This window comes from Varroa destructor, unplaced genomic scaffold (assembly GCF_002443255.2).
Source record: "Varroa destructor unplaced genomic scaffold, Vdes_3.0 BEIS01000001.1, whole genome shotgun sequence".
In the NCBI taxonomy this organism is placed as follows: domain Eukaryota; kingdom Metazoa; phylum Arthropoda; class Arachnida; order Mesostigmata; family Varroidae; genus Varroa; species Varroa destructor.
Genome location: NW_019211454.1, coordinates 10,233,278 through 10,251,063, shown reverse-complemented (window position 1 = coordinate 10,251,063; position 17,786 = coordinate 10,233,278). Strand labels below are relative to the sequence as shown.

Genomic DNA, 17,786 nt, shown 5'->3' with positions numbered 1-17,786 from the left:
TTGCTTGTTTAGTTTATTTTGATGCCTTTGCACGCTGAAATAGTTGAATTATATTCAATGAAATCATACGTATAACTGGAGATACATACGAAGTACATAAGTGGAATCAAAAAGTAAATAAGCGAGAAGTGATTATTTCTAGGGGTATCGTATTATAAGTGTTGGCACTTACAAGGATCAGATAGATGTGTCTGGTTGTTTTATATAGTATTTTGCAATTAAACTCAACGCAATGCCAGACGTCGACTCCTTTTTTCAGTGGTCGCAAGGCAGTTGATGAAGGCGACTGCAACTTTGGCAGATAAGAAATATACTCGAAGGTTCAGTCCTACCACCAGTTACAATTATTAATTTTGTTTGTATCATGAAAAATATATCTACGATGAATATTACTTCGTCATTATCGAAAATCAATGATTTTTGTCTCTTTTTCTGTCTATCCTTAATTCATTAGCCAATGGTTTTCGTTATGCCGGATACCTTCGTTCATGTAGTATGCCATATAAAGTGTAACATTGGCAGTTACCATTTATTCGTTTGCTTAACTGCTTTGCTGTTGCAGAGCAAAATAAATCGTAACGCTCCAGCTGTAATCCAGCTAGTTTAGAGGGGTACAAACCATTTTTCTTTCTCAAACTTTCTTCGATATATATCGTATTTTCACCAAATATCATGGTATACGGACCATGTCTGCATGGTAGCGTATTGGGTCACGTATTTTCCTGCTGATCTTAAAAACACGTTGTGGTTTAGGATGGAACTTGAACATACACAGATTTCGCCTTGTGCTGGGAGTCAGCCGTCTGATGGAATGCTTAACGGCGATATTGAACGTAAAGCTTCAAACATAGAGGTATACGAACCGTACGCTATGTCTTGATACCGGCTGCCTGTAATGCGAAAGGTGTCACTAGAAAACATTAGCTTGATTGAAATTTCCACCATAAACGCAGCCGAGCCGTGAATCATGCTGCCATCAAAAGCACTTGGCAATCCGCCCAATATATCTTCAACACAGTTGATAACTTCCGCACTTGCTCAAGAAGAACTTACATTGTGGCTTGTTTTGCGGTTGTTACTGAAGTAATGACGTGGTGCGCGACCTGTGACGTAGTTTAATCACGGAGTGGCCATATTTCAAGCCAAGCCGAATTCAAGTAGTCGTTGCTTATAATGCATAATTGCTTTTCCAATGCGACTTTCTCATCGTCAAGGAATATGGTACTTATTAAAATAATATTGCAAGTCTCTACATTGAACATGTGTATAATTGTTGTCAAGAAAACGCCAAAAAACATGAAGTAAATGCACTTTTTATTTACAAAACATCAGTCGAAAAGATTTTAATCATATTTTCTGTTGTCGTACTTAAGTTTGGTGTAATTCGTTTCAGTGTTGTTTCCTGTCGAATTCAATAGGCTCAGTAAGGCATCGTAAAATGTATGCGACGTATGTTGATAAGGCCCAAGGCGGGTGACTGGGACAGCGTTGCCGTTTTTTGATTCCCTTGGTTGGCCCATGTCACCATGATGATGTAGCATAACAAATTTCAATTTTTCATGTAGATTTAAAACTTACCATTTAAACCTTAATGAAATCAATTTAACACCCTGTATCAACACTGACGGTACGCTAATAGAAGGTTGTTATTCTAGTTACATATCAGGTGGACGCGAGGGGTTCGCTCCGAGTTTGACTTGCGTTGCTTGATTGAACTAGTTTATTTAGTTGATGTTATAACGCCCATCATAATGTAAATTAACAGTTATCCCATTGTTGTTACCTGCCCACTAGACCCTTTGTTCTTTGACAATTTTTTTTACCATCGTGTTATAATGAAAGAAGATTCGATTTACGTTACATCGAGTCTATCGTTCCAATTAGCACCTATTAGAAATTCAAATACAGCTCAAAACATATTTTCATTCTACTGTTACATATAAAAATCGATCTCATCATTAGGTTTTTGCCTTTTTTTAAACTTAAAAGCAGTAATTTTACTATAAGGATTTATATTGCTATCTATTTCAAATCATCGAGATTGGTCGACAGGCATTAAGAAAAACCCCATTTACATAAAATACAATGTGAAGATGTTATTCTTCAAATAAACGGTATTTGAAAACTGAAAACTAGTTATATCCATGTAAAAAGTTGTATTTTATTGTCACTTTTGTCATTTAGTGCACAAGCGAAAAAGCTAGAACTCCCGTTTTTAGCTTTTTTCAGGCTGAGATATTTATTTTAGCTGCAGCAAGGTTTTTAGACAGCTCGTCGAGCTGTATCGATTGCGGTACTGAATTGGCATCAACAAAGTGCTTACTCGTGTAAATGTGTTCAGTATTTGGATATTTTTCTTTAAAATTTTTAGGGGGTATTTTCAAAAAATATGTCTACCCAAGATGTTCGTCTGAACTGAAAATTGAGACGTGGGTAGAGAAAGATGTATAGGATTCAGTTCGGCAAGGGCTTCGGACTGGTGTCACGAGCAGCTCCCTCACATACATTGGTCCGTTGCAGCATTTTAAAGTTAAGCGTGTTCTTTTTGTCAGATATATTGATGTTTTTGCCTTATGTACGGTTGTGCATTAATTATCGGTAAATACATGAATTGCGCTTATCTAAGAGGTACGTAGCAAAAACAAAAATTGTTGTCGATTATGTCTACGGAGCACCGTAAATAGATTGTCAAGCGGGTCAAAGGCTTCCCAGCTTGAAGGTATACACCTCTGTTGAGTGGTCGTCAAACGGTGGGCTTCTGCATTCATCGATGACACTGAATCAACGTTAGCAGCATATAGCAGTTCTATATGTAAGCATCTCTACCGGAGGACAGATTTGGTAGGGGTGATATCACAAACCTTTGCACACACTAATGCCTAAAGACTAGTGCTGCGGCACATATATACTGTTCATATGTAGATATCACACACAGAGAACTATGGAACATTATAAATGACACTAAAGTAATTAATGGCTAATATAACTCAATAATCCTTACTGTAACCACAGCAAAGCGAACAGTCTATAAAATTTGAGGAAATAAGTACAGTTCTAGCCTTGAAAGCTTGAGATATATTGATCTTATCTCTTATAGTTTTGTCAATTATATAAGTATACTGTAAGATAAATCTGTTTGAACGATTTGGAAACCATTTTTCGACAGATATATATATATATACAGTTTGTTTATAGAGTACTCTCATTCTATTTTAATGCGCTCGGAAGTAAGAAGAAAAGCCAGCATGTGTTTATACGCACGTTGGCCTACTGTAAAAAGTTGAATCTGTAGCACACATGGAACACAATGGTCTCCCGTATCCTGCGTAATTCAGCTCTAATCGCTTGACGCATTTGATGCTTCACATTGTAGATTATTTTCAGCGCTGTTTGATGCACACTGTCTTTCACATAGCCTCACAGGAAAGAATCGGCAAGAGTCAGATGTCAGGAAAAAGGCGGTGACGCGACTTTGCCGCTACGTAACAATATCAATCGACCTAGGATAATGCAGTCAAGCTTATTGATTGTTAGTTGCGCAGTATGGCAAGTTCTTCTGTCTCGTTGAAATCAATGATTACTTTCATTCAGTCCGTTCATTTCAGTCCTCAGTATGGTCTGTCACATCTCATGATGGCGCTCGTTATCACTTTTGACGTCTCATCGTCAAACTCCAGATTCTATGACGTTTTCACTACACAAATCGCACCAAACACGTGATTCTTTGCGAACAAAGTGGACTCTGTAAAGCCCAGATGCAATGACTTCGTTTATGCATTTAGTCATTTAGCTAAAATGAATTTCAACGTAAGATATGATCAAAAATCGCCAGCAGATGCCTTACGTTTCAAGATGTCGTGAGAGCCGAGCAGACGATACTTGCAATGTTTCTGAATATCTATTTGTTGAATTAGCTGTACCCTGTGAGGTTCGATAACACTTGTTTAGTTGAATATGCGTCATAGGCTGCTCTTCGATAGGCTTAGCTGTTGAGCGCAACGGCATATTTGGGTTGTTAGATCAGTACCTGCATTGCTCCTCACCGCAGCAATGCTATGACTAGTTCTCCTGGTTCGTGGTCTCCCTGGCTTCTCTCTATTTGTGGGTAAGCCAGTTTCTTGTAATTTCATTATCGATTGCTTCAATGTTTCGGAGGCCGATAAGAAGTGTTGTGTCTGTCTGTACGACACTTGCGGAATGTCAAGATAATCGACTCTCCATTTTATTCGAAAGCTTTTACGAAGATTAAACGCTGCTCCAAACTGGACCTTTTCATCGCCACAAGTCTCAACAGCTGCTGGGCACTCAGCTGAAGGTGGTCGCTTATTAGCGCAAGAAAACAGCGACGAAATAGAATAGAAGCGTCGAGTCCACTCTAATTCGTTGATTAAGACGATGGTAATTTAAGTTAAGTTTTTTGTTTAACTTATGCTTTGTTTTTCTTGTATCGAGGTCAAATAGAGTTTTTAGAGGGGTTTTTTTTCTGAATTTAGAGGAGCCTAACACTAAATAAAAATCGTACAATGCCTCTCATTTAAACACTCTGAAACAAAAACGTCTGTTGATTTATCCATATAATTACAAGCCCTATTAGAAAAGTAGGCAAATTAATTGAGCTCAGTCAGAGACATGCGAAGCCAGTTAATAACAAAGCATCAAAAAACACACGTATCTGATAAATAGTTTCCTTTCTATTTATTAAAATGTCGACTTCAATCAGGTGTTCTCCTTCGAATCAACCGTTCTGAAACTAGCTAAAATACCTTATATATACTTACCAATAGGTGCTGGTAGATGATGTGTAAGTCGGTCTGCGAAATTTGTTTATCTGCTTGTATTTGTTTAGGCTTTATCTGTCTGGCTTTAGGTCTGTTGTTGGCGGTAATGACAGAGAAGCAGTCGATATTTGCTCATTATTATTTTGGAAATCTGCTTATTAGACTATCTTTGAAGCCTAATCGGCCCGCAAGTTACCCTTAAAAGTCGATTTTTTCTTGACCAGTGAGGAATCGATTAAATGTTGCTTCTGAAGAATAAAAGTGATTTCCTTATGCGAACTGAACGAATATTCACTGAGGCTGAATTCCTCCAGAACTGGGCTGTTATCGATCATTTGAGCTTATCTAGTATATCAAAACCTGGCATCTGCTTGCACTGTACATGTGTCCCTAGAAAGGCTTGTAGCCAGACACGTCATCGTTGAACCATCACGAGGACCGTTACCCTCTATGTAACCAATGCGAAATTCAGCATTAAACAAGCAAATAAATATTTCAGAAAGCTCATTATCAAATTGCAACAATTCGACAAAAAACGTAAGGTAATACGTGATGTGTTACTCAAACCAGTGTCGTTGAAACAACTCATAACGTTCTTTCATTTTGAGCGATATCTAAAGCTGGCTTAGACAGTACAACGGTTATCCTAGCGCATTGTTTTTGTGTATGCCGGTTTACGAGAACAACGGCAGAAACTTTTTGAATCGGGGAAACTAAGTATCCTGCTAGCAGCTAGCTTACTGTAGAGAAATACTATTTCTATGAATATCTGGGTCGGAGGTGGCCGGCAGTAAATACGCTGACTCATTACTGAAAATGTCATCTGGCGTCTCGCATAAGACAGTGGTGCCTAAAATTAGGTTTATGTCGAAAACCAGCAGAAAAATGAAAGACGCAGTACCTCGACTGCAAGCCATAAGGGTCAAAACAGAATTAAGAAGTGCTGCCCTGCACCTTGGAGTCTTATGTCTTTGTAACCATGGCACAGTATTCGGAAAGCAGAAACTGTGTCAGAAAGGCAGAAACATGCGACCGAAGCATCAGAAACCCGGGGGGTGTACGAAAACCGTTCAGAACAAGTGACCTAGCGATAAATGATCGACTGCTTTAAAAACGTCCAATTATGCAACTACCACATCGAGTGATGATTAGATATTGATTGCGTACAAGTGTTCTTCAGAAAAGTTTTACAGGTCTCACTCTTCGTTTCGCTAGTACATATCCTAAATGTGTGAAAAACTCCACTTCACATTGTATGCGGATTATCTCATTATTATTATTATTATTAGATTGTAATAAAAACTGGATTTTATCACAGGCGGTAATAAATAAAACGACTGAATGGTGTTTAAACGTACTGATCTTAGTAATCAGATTCTGAATACCAAAAATATCCTTGAAGACTTCAGCCTGCATGATTAACTTATAGCGTTGCTTAAGCTGATGATGACACCATGGTTAACACCCGCGTTTGTTCATCACAGAAGCAAGCAAGCAAGCGGCGCGGCGTCCATTTTACGCAAGTCATCCATTTAGCGACCGTACTAGTGAGGTGACTTATCGCCGCTCCGTCGCTGACAGTGCTCATTTTTATGTGTGTATCAAAGTTCTGCGATATCAAGGATTCTGATTGACGCTCTTATCTTAAATGCTACATAGGCTTGAAGAAGTACAACCTACGTTTTTATCCAGGTGACTTAACATTGGTTTGAAATACTGCGACTTTAATCCCTACAAGAACCAACTTCACTCACATGAGAAATTTATGTGATAATGATTGTTCTGTAGCATAAAAGCGAACGGGCGGCAGGCGGACACGCCGAATTTTCTTCAAAAATATAGCCACACTTTCGTCTTCATACTTGATTGAGATGAATTAATCGGACTTAAATTAATGTTTTTCCTTGAACTATCCGGACATTATTTGTTCACTCTTATTTTTAATAAAAGTCTTATAAAGTATTCTGTAATGTAAAGAACTTACTTTCATTAGCGCCTTTTTTGTTTCGTTTTCATATTTTGTTAGATCTCATTTCAATGAATCACACGATTTCGCCTAACCTTCCGTGTACTTCAGAGCGCCCTCTTATTTTCTATAATATTACCGCTTTCACCAATCTGCGCTTCGGGCTCAACATCTATTCGATTAAGGCATACCTCATACGGCACACGTATATACACATGGACTCATCTTTCTTTCTTCATTAATTCCCCAAACGCGTTTTCTTTTGCCTAAGCTTATTTATGTAAACCATTACATTTGTGCAACGTACTTATCACTAAATAAATATCCAAGTAGAAGATCTATTGTTTTACTTTTTGTTTGCACTTTTATTTTTTTATTGCTCATATATGTATATGTCGATCATCAGTTTCGTCTTACCTATGTTATTTGTTGTAGAATATGGAGTTGCACTGTCTTTAGAAAAGAAATTGTGTTAGAACCGTGCGGTGCTGGATTTCAACTGAGGGGGATACTTCGTCTGCAGCTTGCGGCATCGAGGAATGTCGAAGACGAAGGAGCACAGACGCTAGATTAACCTTGACATACAACGAACAACCAGAATCACTACATTCATCAATCAATTTATCATTTTTCGACTATTCAAAGAGCTTGCACTAGGACATTATGACGATTTGTTACAGCAGGATTGTAAGCCATGCTAGAATTGTTTCAGGCATAGAAAACAGTTTCCGCTTTCCAAAATTCTGATAAGCAGACAGTTGTCTACATCCATGTTAGCCATATGTTTGGCTGAAACAAATGTGGCTTATAGGTAGTACACACGATTTAAACGTGTGGTACAGTAGAACAGAATTTCGCCCTGGCTGTGCGTCTGCTAGAAACAACTTTAGCAGTAACAATCTAGAAATGATATTTACCAGATTATATGTTATTCAAATAGCTTTTTTTGTTATTAAGACATCACACACGAAATACTAGATCGGGCAATGATATAAAGGTTATAGGTTCTTTTTACCATCAAGTTTTTCAATTCAATTTTTACCATTAAGTGGAGAGACTGATTTCCTACTTGGCCTCGTTACAATTTACGACTGTGGCCGTAGCGAAATTTCTAGTATTATGTCCCCAATTCGCAGGATAGTTTGCGTGTCCAAGAATGACAATGGCAAAGTATTGCATACTTTAAGATCTTTGTTATCGAATTTTCAAATTATGACCAGTGTGGTTCGTTACCCTCCATTCGTCTTTTATTCAATTATGGAACACATAAATTTTTGTGTATATAGCATTGGTAAACTTGGTACTTTTGTTCTATTTTGCACACGCAATCGACTTGTGTGCAACACGCCTTGAATGTAAAAGCTTTTCAGCCAGACATGCCACATGATAGACAAAACAAGAAAAAAATTGACCTTTCACGCCCTTCCACATGCAAATTTGTACGACTTCTTTCGGTTCTTTAGATGTCTCAATAGATAGCGAAAAAAAAAACTGCATTTCTGCGAGTAAAACCCAAAGGTTCAATGCTAAATACCCTTAACCCACTCCTATACTTTGGAGCGTTCTATCAGTATCGCATAGTGTATTTGTCGTAACGCAATAGTCAATTTAGGAACGTACAAGGACTAGGCTCAACCTAAAATGTGTAACGGCTTTCGACATGATGCCATATAATGCCAAGTTAGCCTATTCGGTTAATCTAGCGATCCAAAGTAAATATTTAGATGTGTACATAGATTACCCCTTTCTGGTACGTAGAGTACCCTTCTGATTTCATCTTCTCCCGGCAGTAAAGTCCACCGCTTGCCGGGTGTTCTTTGTCCTTTTGACATTCTATGTTTGATATTTGTATAATGAAACCTTTGTAGAAATAGTGGTGACCAAAGGTGTTAGTGAGATGGTCTCAGCTCCTACCTTAACTCTGAGAACAAACAAATTGCATCACATATAATGCCTACCTAAACCGATGCTTGATGGCAGAATGTTTTAAACCCCGATAAGAAGTCTAGGCTGGGATCGACAATTATACATATATCCAGTCTAAAATATTCGATGTAGTTATATATAAAAATAGCGAAGTGGCTAAAATTTGTCTTTGTATGGCCAGACAATGGACGCGTTAACGAGTGGCCTGTTTTCTTTGTGTGTCGAGAACAATACCAGATGAAAGTGATAGAGCCATCGCTATTAGTTTGCCCGTTGTACCCTAACACAGCGATTCGGTAGCCCAGTTGGGACGACGACTGTTGTATATATATATATATACACTTACCTATCGCAACACCCTGGCAACTTCTGAGTAGCCATATACTTATCGTTTGTTTTGCTTTATGTCATTTCATCTATGTTTGCTTAATAGAGTAAATCGGTGGAATATGCATACTCAACGGTTGTCTTTCTTAAGGATTGGAAAACTTTGTAATCACACGGTGATGATCGGGGGGTTAACGTCAACGTTAGATATTCCTTTCCTCAATTCAAGAAGCAATTGAGGCACGACGATGGGTGCTGTCATCAAGTAACCAGACAGAGTGTTTTCGATTATTCCACCAAGAGTCCCTTGAGGAATAATTACATTTATTGTTTCAATTTCGGCGAGTATATTCTAGTAGAAAATGTTCCTCATGTCCATTGTAGACCCCACCATCACCTTATGATCGAATTTATTTGATTAAGAACTTGATTTCTCTCCAGGGCGACGCCGCTTTCTCCTCTGGACCATCTCCGGCTAACGACAGAGAATGAAGCATACCCCGTTTCTAATGAGCGTATGCTTTAGTATGTTTTTTCTTATTGGATTTGTAAATTGCGCGTAGAAAACGCCGCGCCAAAGTACCACGTTGGTCTGTAGTAAGTTGATGGGGAACCTATTTGTGTTCAGTTTTCGCATTTTCACAATAGTTAAGTTACAATACTGTAACACGTCATATATGGAGTGGCAGCTTTGAGCGACGAAATTCTTAGACTCCAAGTTCTACTTTCGTGAAAAGTCTCCTTAACAGCAGCAATTTGTTCCTAATTTCGGGTGTTGACATTCGATTACGTTTTCTCTGGTTTTCAACACACCTTTGAGGAGTACTGAATTTTCCAAGAAAAAAAACAAGTGCTTTCCCTTCTGAATTCATTTTTCCTCGAGTAGCTTTTATCGATTTTTAACCACACGTATGCAGTATTTCATTGCTAAAAGCGTGTAGCTCAAAAGTTGTTCAATTTCGAAATTTGCCAGATTCACTTCCAACGGCCTATAATGCCTATAACGACCTATCTTTTAAACTGAATTTTATGTGACAATACAGTAAATTAATTACAATCCGCTTGCATGTGACTGCAAGCAGATTTTTATTGAACAGCAAGTGATTACGTTTTCAGAGATTGTACGATATGTTTAAAGACAAAAGAATTAGATTCACTACTATTTGTAAACATTTCAATAAATACAATCATCATAACTGAACCGGGGCACCCAGCAACTGTTATTTTGGAGTCGAGCTTCAACGACTGGGTAAATTGGCGTGAAAAAAAAATAGATGATGGCTTATTCGTTTATTGTGAATGCACCTCTGAAGGCTAAGGACCGTCTTGTTTCAATGATTTTTGCAATCATGCCCTAGCATGACGCCAGCACTAAACATCTAGCTACTACAATAAACATAAAGTTTTTATAAATCAAAAAGCATCGGTGTGTAAGGATTCTGCAACCTAGGCAAGCAATTATTCCCATAAATTGCAGGCATGTTCATTCAACACGATACAATGCTTACTTATCTACATTCGAGATGATGATTTATTGACAGTTCACTATCTATGCTTTTTTGAATGTATCGGTTCAAACCTTAGTCAGAGATTATCTTCTACGCAAAGGTTTTCCACAGGGCAACGTAAATTCGGGGTAAAATGACAGCTTTGTAGAAAAAAAACCAGAAGCTAATTAGCGTGATGTTTAGATGCATTAGCGATGACCCGTGGGGATACTTATTTTTAGGTCTTGCCACGTCCCTCCGGATGCCCAAGTCAGCTCATATTTTGAGATTGTTAGCATTAATTGCATTCGAAGCTGCCTTTTCTCAAGAACCTAAAAAGGATAATTAAGGATTTGCAGTGACGACGAGCGTAACTTAATATGTAGAACTTCTGATAAATTTAAGTTTCTTTCTGCTTACTCTTAATTTTTGTTGTTTGCTTTCCTCTTATATTATTATTTGTCTAATTCTTCTACTATTATTTAAGTTGTATTTGGCTTCTCTTATTATACTTCTTATATGTATACTGTTGCTGTATATTTTAGTTACATTTACATATCATATATTTCATAGCTGAACCATGTTATGTAACATTATCATTCAAAATGAACGAAAACATTGCCTGAAAATAAACATATTTTCACTCTTCAGCGCTGCAGGGGATAAAACAAGGTCGAACGAAAAAAACAAGGTGATCGATCACCACCAGATGGCAGGTCAGTCTAATCATTCCTTATTTGTGATGCAACATTCAATTTTCAAATCCGATGCTGCGCTGGATCGAAAATAACGACCTTCTTCCAGAAAAGACACAATCTGGAGGTGAAACATTCAACATTGTCGGAACGAGCGGTTTTGTTCCAATCATAACGCAATGTTACATTCTATTTGTCCAGTCGACAGCTCCCAGAAACGGTCGTGATGATGTGTTCATAACAAGTTAACGAAACCGAAGGTTCGTTACCACCAAATAATTCGTAATAATACGGATAGCTAGCGGGTATCGTAGCTGTGTTCGATCTTATCATTTTCGGTTCGGCTATCAGGTAAAGAACACACTATTTCACTGGTGAAAAGCAAATATATAGGCAGCTTAGGAGCATAAGGCAAAAACACTTCCTATGGATAGCAATCTCTAGTGAGCTTCACGGTTTGTTCCTTCTGACCCTAAATCATCGTAGATATAAGTGAAAGTAATCACGACATATATGAGCCGTTTCTGTATGATAATAAAGCCAATGCAATGAGCAGTGACTAATCAATCGGATAACGAGCCTACGCCAGGCGCTAGGCTTGATCGCGTTCGCAATACGACACAATATTAGCTCATGGCTGCTCAAAGCTGCTCGAAATCATAATTAGATGATGGTGTCATTCGTCGTAAAGAAACAGGTGCAGCTGAATAGTCGAGGTGAAGGGTATGAAGTGATCGAGCCGAGTCTTTAAGCCTTCACCAACTCTAAATTCCGAGTGCTAGCTTAGTATTCAATGGCATTTCATCCGTGCCAACGTATCGTTAGACTGTGCACACGTGCTTGGCAAGCAATGGCTGAATCTGTTTTCTTCGTTCTGAAATTCAATAGAATTTTAAAGTGTATCTTCTGTGAATTTTTGCATTCTCGCTTAAATTTGAGCCCGTGGAAACCATCCAGCCGCCGCTGCGCTGAGAACGTTCGCGCTACTAGCATAACTAATGGTAATATGGTTGATTATATTGTACAACCGATGAATATCAGTCTTAGACTAGCGGTTGAGCCATCCATAGCACTAAATGATACTGATAATATTAATGTCTTCTTTGTTCCTCTGGGAGGAAACTCGAACACACCAACCTATAGCGTGCACACACCTCATATAAAGCGTCGCAGTGTGAGCGGATTCTTATGCGAGTCAAACTCCCTACCTCACCGTACTGCTGGGATCAGCAAGAAGCGGTGGATTTTTTTCTTTGCCTTGCCGGGCGACGCCGCTCGACAGCATACGCCTCACTCCACACGATCGTAATAATAAGCTCTTATAGTAAAGCAAATGTTGGTCGACACGTATATATAATATAACACAAGAAAATTGAAAGTTTTATCTGTCAGAACGGCGCAATTAGCGGCAATGGGGCTCTGCACAATATGAGGTTAAAATTCAAAGATTGTTCAGTAAGAAAAATAGATAACGCACGCAGTCACGTGACTAGCAGTCAGATCAATCACCGCAAGTATTAAAAATGACTGTACAACAAAAGCGGTTTTACCTGTTCGGAAATCAATTTCCATCGTCGTAACGTTTTTACTCTTTCGTAACGAAAAGTTCAAATACTTTGCTTGTTTCAGCTTCGTAGGGTGTTACAACCCTACGAAGCTGAAACCGAGCTACAGAAAGCGCGCAGGTAGCAAAACCAGGCATCCAGGTACAAATGATTTATACATTATTCTGGCATCAAATTGTGTTAATGAGATGAATTTTATTATTACGATTATTAAATTAGGATAGAATTAGATCTAGAGCTGGTCATGCGGGGTACATATGTCACATTCGAGCTCACTCAATACAATAGGTGGCTTGTATAAAATACGGCTGTCTCAGAAACTGGGTGAATTATGCAATTATACCGTACAGGGTCCCGATCCACGAAGAGGGTGAATTGCTCGTAGTTGGGCTAATCGAATTAGCGAGCCAGGACAAATACAGTTCCGGAGGGATCTTTTGTGAACCATAAGAACTGTGTGGGCTAAACCAATGCTTCAATACAAATAGATGAGTCCGAATATCAATGACTATCGTTGTAAATCATAGATGAATATAGAGGAAAACGTTACACTCTTATCGAATGAATCATGAAAGGTAAACGCTTATAATTTTATAGGTTTAACGCTTATTGTCAAGCGAGTCGCACGGATCAATCGTGTCGGCTGGAGCTTGATTAGGCTGGATTGGTTTGCCAATAAAATGCTAACAATGGAAACAAGTTCTACCATTTTCATTCCAGCTTCTTATAGACTCTTTCACGTTTTCGATGATTCGGTCGTATGAAGTCTATTTAGTGCAGGTACCCATCCTGCTCACCGTAAAAGATGCTTAAAAAGACCGTAAAAGTTCTGTTCTAGAGATAATTTTTTCAACATTGCTTCGCTGCCACCACACTCTGAACCGCATTTGCCAAGAGATATCGACTGATGTCTCTCGGCACAAATTACGATAGAATAGAAGAACCGGATCGAAGTTAGAGGAAATAGATGAACCATTTAACGAGGATGTTTTTTTACATGTAGCTGGTACCAAATTTGGCCTGCAAGTAATAGGAACATGTGCGCAATGATACCAGCGATGTACCAAAAATCAATTTTTCCGTATAGTTTCCTAAAAAATTATCTGATATTGCCTAATATTACAATTTTGTATAGATAAGTTGTTCTGCCATTTGCGCATCGACCGCTGAGGTTTTGTGAAGAAAGATGTATATTAAACATACGTTTGTTTTTCAAGGCTCTACGGAATACACGTAACATTGAATTTTGCTGATACGTTTGTTGCCATTAAGTGGTAAGTTAGTTAGTGATATTTGGCCGAATATCTCAGACATGGTTCTTCTTCTATTGTGCCAACACTTTTTTCCACGGGCAGCTTCTTTTTTCACGCAAAGGGTTGAAACAGTAATTTATTTAATTTATAAAATGGCTGACGCTTAGTTATCTTGGTAAGTATGGTCCATACACATGAAGACTTTTCCGGGTAATAGAATTTACTGAAATGTGAATCAAATATTAGGTCAGGCTAATGAGGGCCTATCAATGGATATGTGAAACGCAAGCTTTGAGCTCAATCAATCAAATTTTATTTATGACTGTTGTTGGCGATAATCGAAAACTTCACATTTAAACCTACGACATAATATCGAAGAGAATAGACAAAACTATTGAGAACATTCTACGTTATACGTGTGAACTTGTGAGACTAATTTAAGGAATTTTTCCAAACGCGCTAAATGGCACTCAAGAGGCAACGAGCGGCGTAATACATATTCAAGTGTCTGCCACAATATCTTCATGTATTGTCAGGCTCGTAAAAATCTGGTTTTCTAAAGAATCTATGACGGAGCCGCCTGCCGACAAAACGAACTGAGGCAAGGGCATACCTCGTCAGGTAGGCCCATCGGCTCCGCCTTGGTCAAGTTTACGGTTAGTTCCAGATCTGTGACTGCCACGAGAAGCAGAGCTACAACTTGCCGCCCTTGGAGCCTATTCAACCGTATATCCCTGACTCATCTATATGCAAGATGACTTCAACTGATTTCCCCGGCCCTTTTATTTGATTACAGAGACTTTAGCAAGATGGAGAGTAAAGGTAGGAGCTAACATATGCTCAAGTTTCCCCTTATACCAGGCCGCTTGCCTGTATGCAGGACTGAGTCTGGCCACTCCGTCATCGATAGTTATCCCGTTTTCCTCTAGAATCGCAACGAGAAGGTTGAGCACATTCGTAGGGACACCCACCCTGGTTCTTGGGTACTGAAGTGTAAGCTGGCTTGAAGTCGATGAAGACCGCGTATAACGGATTGCGCTCTTGTGGTGTCGGCTATTACGATCGGCACGCCGTTTTCGTGGAGCATTTTTCCATGTTGCTCCGTTGGGATGGCGTGTACACTTTCTAGGTAATTGTTCAGTTTCTTATCCAGCAAGCCAAGGTGCAGTTTATAACGAACGCTGTCCTTCGATATTCCTCGCTATGCAAACGGCGCGGTTGGGTCGCTGTTTCCTTCAGGGATTTTTAACAGGCTTGCATTTCTCCACTGGAGTTACAGTGTATCAGTATGTAAACATTAAATAGTGCTGTATAGCACGACGCCAAAACGACGGCGGATTTGAGATGCTCATTGCAGGTCTTATCTAGATCGACATTTTTGTTATTGCTTAGATCCCCAAGGCCTCGCATTAGTTCCCACATTGTGAAGTTCTATTGAAAGATATCGCGTTCTATGGAGATCTCGTTTCCTTACGCTGCGGCGAAGAAGGGCAGCACGCTAGGCCCAATCGAAGTGCTATGCATGCTTCTACACCCAAATCTCAATTTTCAAGTCAAAGATGCCGTTTGAGAAGTAATCATTTGACATGTCATTCAATGTACTGTAGAGGAAGAAGGAGGGCGGGCCGGTAGTGGTAGCGGTGGCGGTAGTGGTGGTGGTGGTGGGGGGGGGGATATTTCGGCAAATATGGTATCTCATGTGGCAATGGAATTAAAATTTATTTTAAGGGACTTTCTAATCAAAAAATTTAAATGGAACAGTTGTTCTGGTAAGTATTTTCCCTGAAATTTTTCCCATATTTCCCACATTTTCTCTGAAAATATTATACGAAATTAATTAATTACCGAAAGCGTATCTTCTCTGCGAATACCTTCGGTGATCTGAGTGGAAATACAACAATACATTATTATATCTAAATAGGGATATTTGGTATGAAAACGGCCCATGTCTGACCGTTTCCTTCAACGAACGTCAATGTAGGGTTGTATTTTTTGTGTATTTTAATGTATGTGCCTAAACCTAAAGGTTTCAGTTTCCAGTAGAAAGGATCGTTTAGAATATGAAAACTTGACATATGTTCTATGTAAAAGGAAAATTCCTGCTATCGATCAGTACATCTTTACAAGTTAGATAGAAAATTTGTTGATAAATTTCTAGCAAATGTCACTCAGCAAACTCAATTCAAACCTTTCACAAGTATCTCAGTATATGTTATTATAAAAAAAGCTGAGGATTTCAATTTATCAGTTCTGGCTTTTACCAGGTATGGCCTGAACTAAAGGACTACAGGATTGGCATTTTCATTTTGTTTCGTCCTGTTTTTCCATAGGAATTTAACATGTCGTGACGCTTACAATGAGCTAAGGGTTGCTTGTTTTAACAGCTTTTGCACGAACTAGACGGTTAGACGGTTTTTCCTCTTTTATTTCTTCTCTAGGAGACTGATAACTCGTATGAACTTCATATCGATGTTTGACCGCAACAAAATCGATTAGATTCTAAAGTCAATATAACTTGTATTTTCATGGCGTCGGAGCGATTTTCGTAGTAATTACGCCTCAGATTTCAGTTTCAGATATTAGATCAGGTCTCAGCAACGAAACTACAGCTGTAATTGTGGATCTCATCTCAGATTGAGGAAACGATTTTTCTTATAGACGATTAAGTTCCACCTGCCCCAATTGTGCAAAAGTAAAAAGTAGAAACAAGTATGTTTGTGCTTTGGAGTACTCTGCCGGCAACCGAGTTAATCAATGTATTGCAAATTGCTATTTGGCTGATTAATTTAATTCGCGGTTAGCCTTGCATGAATGAAATGGCCTCCATAGATTATAATGCAGAGAAAAGGCCATGCTTGCCTATTCAGTCAGTTCGGATGAGCGTCCGTAACATTCTGAGCACTCTCGTTTTTACCCGAAAGCCATTGCGAGGTTAGTCGCTGTTCCGGTCGCTCCGGGTTATTACCCCTATTATTATTATTAGTATTATTAATTTTCGCTTTCAGAAAATAGAAGACAAGACTGCTGCTCATAGTTGAAACGATACATTGTTGTTCTCATTATTTTTCCGCACTGTATTAGCATTCACGTTAAACATCGTCGCGGAAGAATCATGAGGACTAAAAAGCCCACCAATCCAAGTGCCACCGTCAATATTTCGCTTGTGACCAGTGTCGACAGCCATTCATGACAGAGTTTTCGACCTTCGTCTTGAATAGTTTTCGCTTCGATCGACTGACTCGGAAAATCCGAGTTCACCTTGTGAACGGAAAATAAGTTCGAATTTTTGGTAGTAAACAGAATAAGTCACGTAGATCTTAGGACACCTTTACGAACAATCGTAGATGATGATAAAACACTATTATTTTTATCGCCATCTGCGTTTCGGTTGACATCTGCTTCCTTTAGTTACTGTTTGACTTAGTCATAAACGGCAGGTATCGATTGCCAAGCAAAACAATCAATCCTTTATCGATTGCATAGCCAGATGCGAGCGTGCTTGACCAACATTTAATACACATTAGATGATACTAGCAGTTATGAAATAGTGTTTTCAGTTACTTAATCCTAATTCTGCAAGAGGGGAAGCGTTGCTTTCAGAGCAGTTCAGGGCTTCAATAGATATCATATAGAAACACTCTATGCGCACTCCTAATCTAAGCAGTGATTACAAACATGTATGTGGCATCACATTTATGCAACTTTTAGTTTTTGTTGCTCAGACAAACCAGTGCCGCACGATCCGATCGAGAGAAATGCTTGGTTTACTGAGCTGTACTATTGCCCTCA

At 38.9% G+C, this 17,786-nt stretch overlaps 1 long non-coding RNA gene across 1 annotated transcript in view; it reads right to left on the bottom strand.

Annotated features, from left to right (window-relative positions):
* Positions 1-10,272: 10,272 nt before the first annotated feature.
* The window catches only part of LOC147758231 (uncharacterized), a 41,789-nt gene continuing 34,275 nt past the window's right edge, over positions 10,273-17,786 (bottom strand). Inside the window, exon 4 of the long non-coding RNA XR_015319343.1 lies at positions 10,273-12,053. This is a non-coding gene — a long non-coding RNA (uncharacterized LOC147758231). The remainder of the gene's footprint in view (positions 12,054-17,786) is intronic.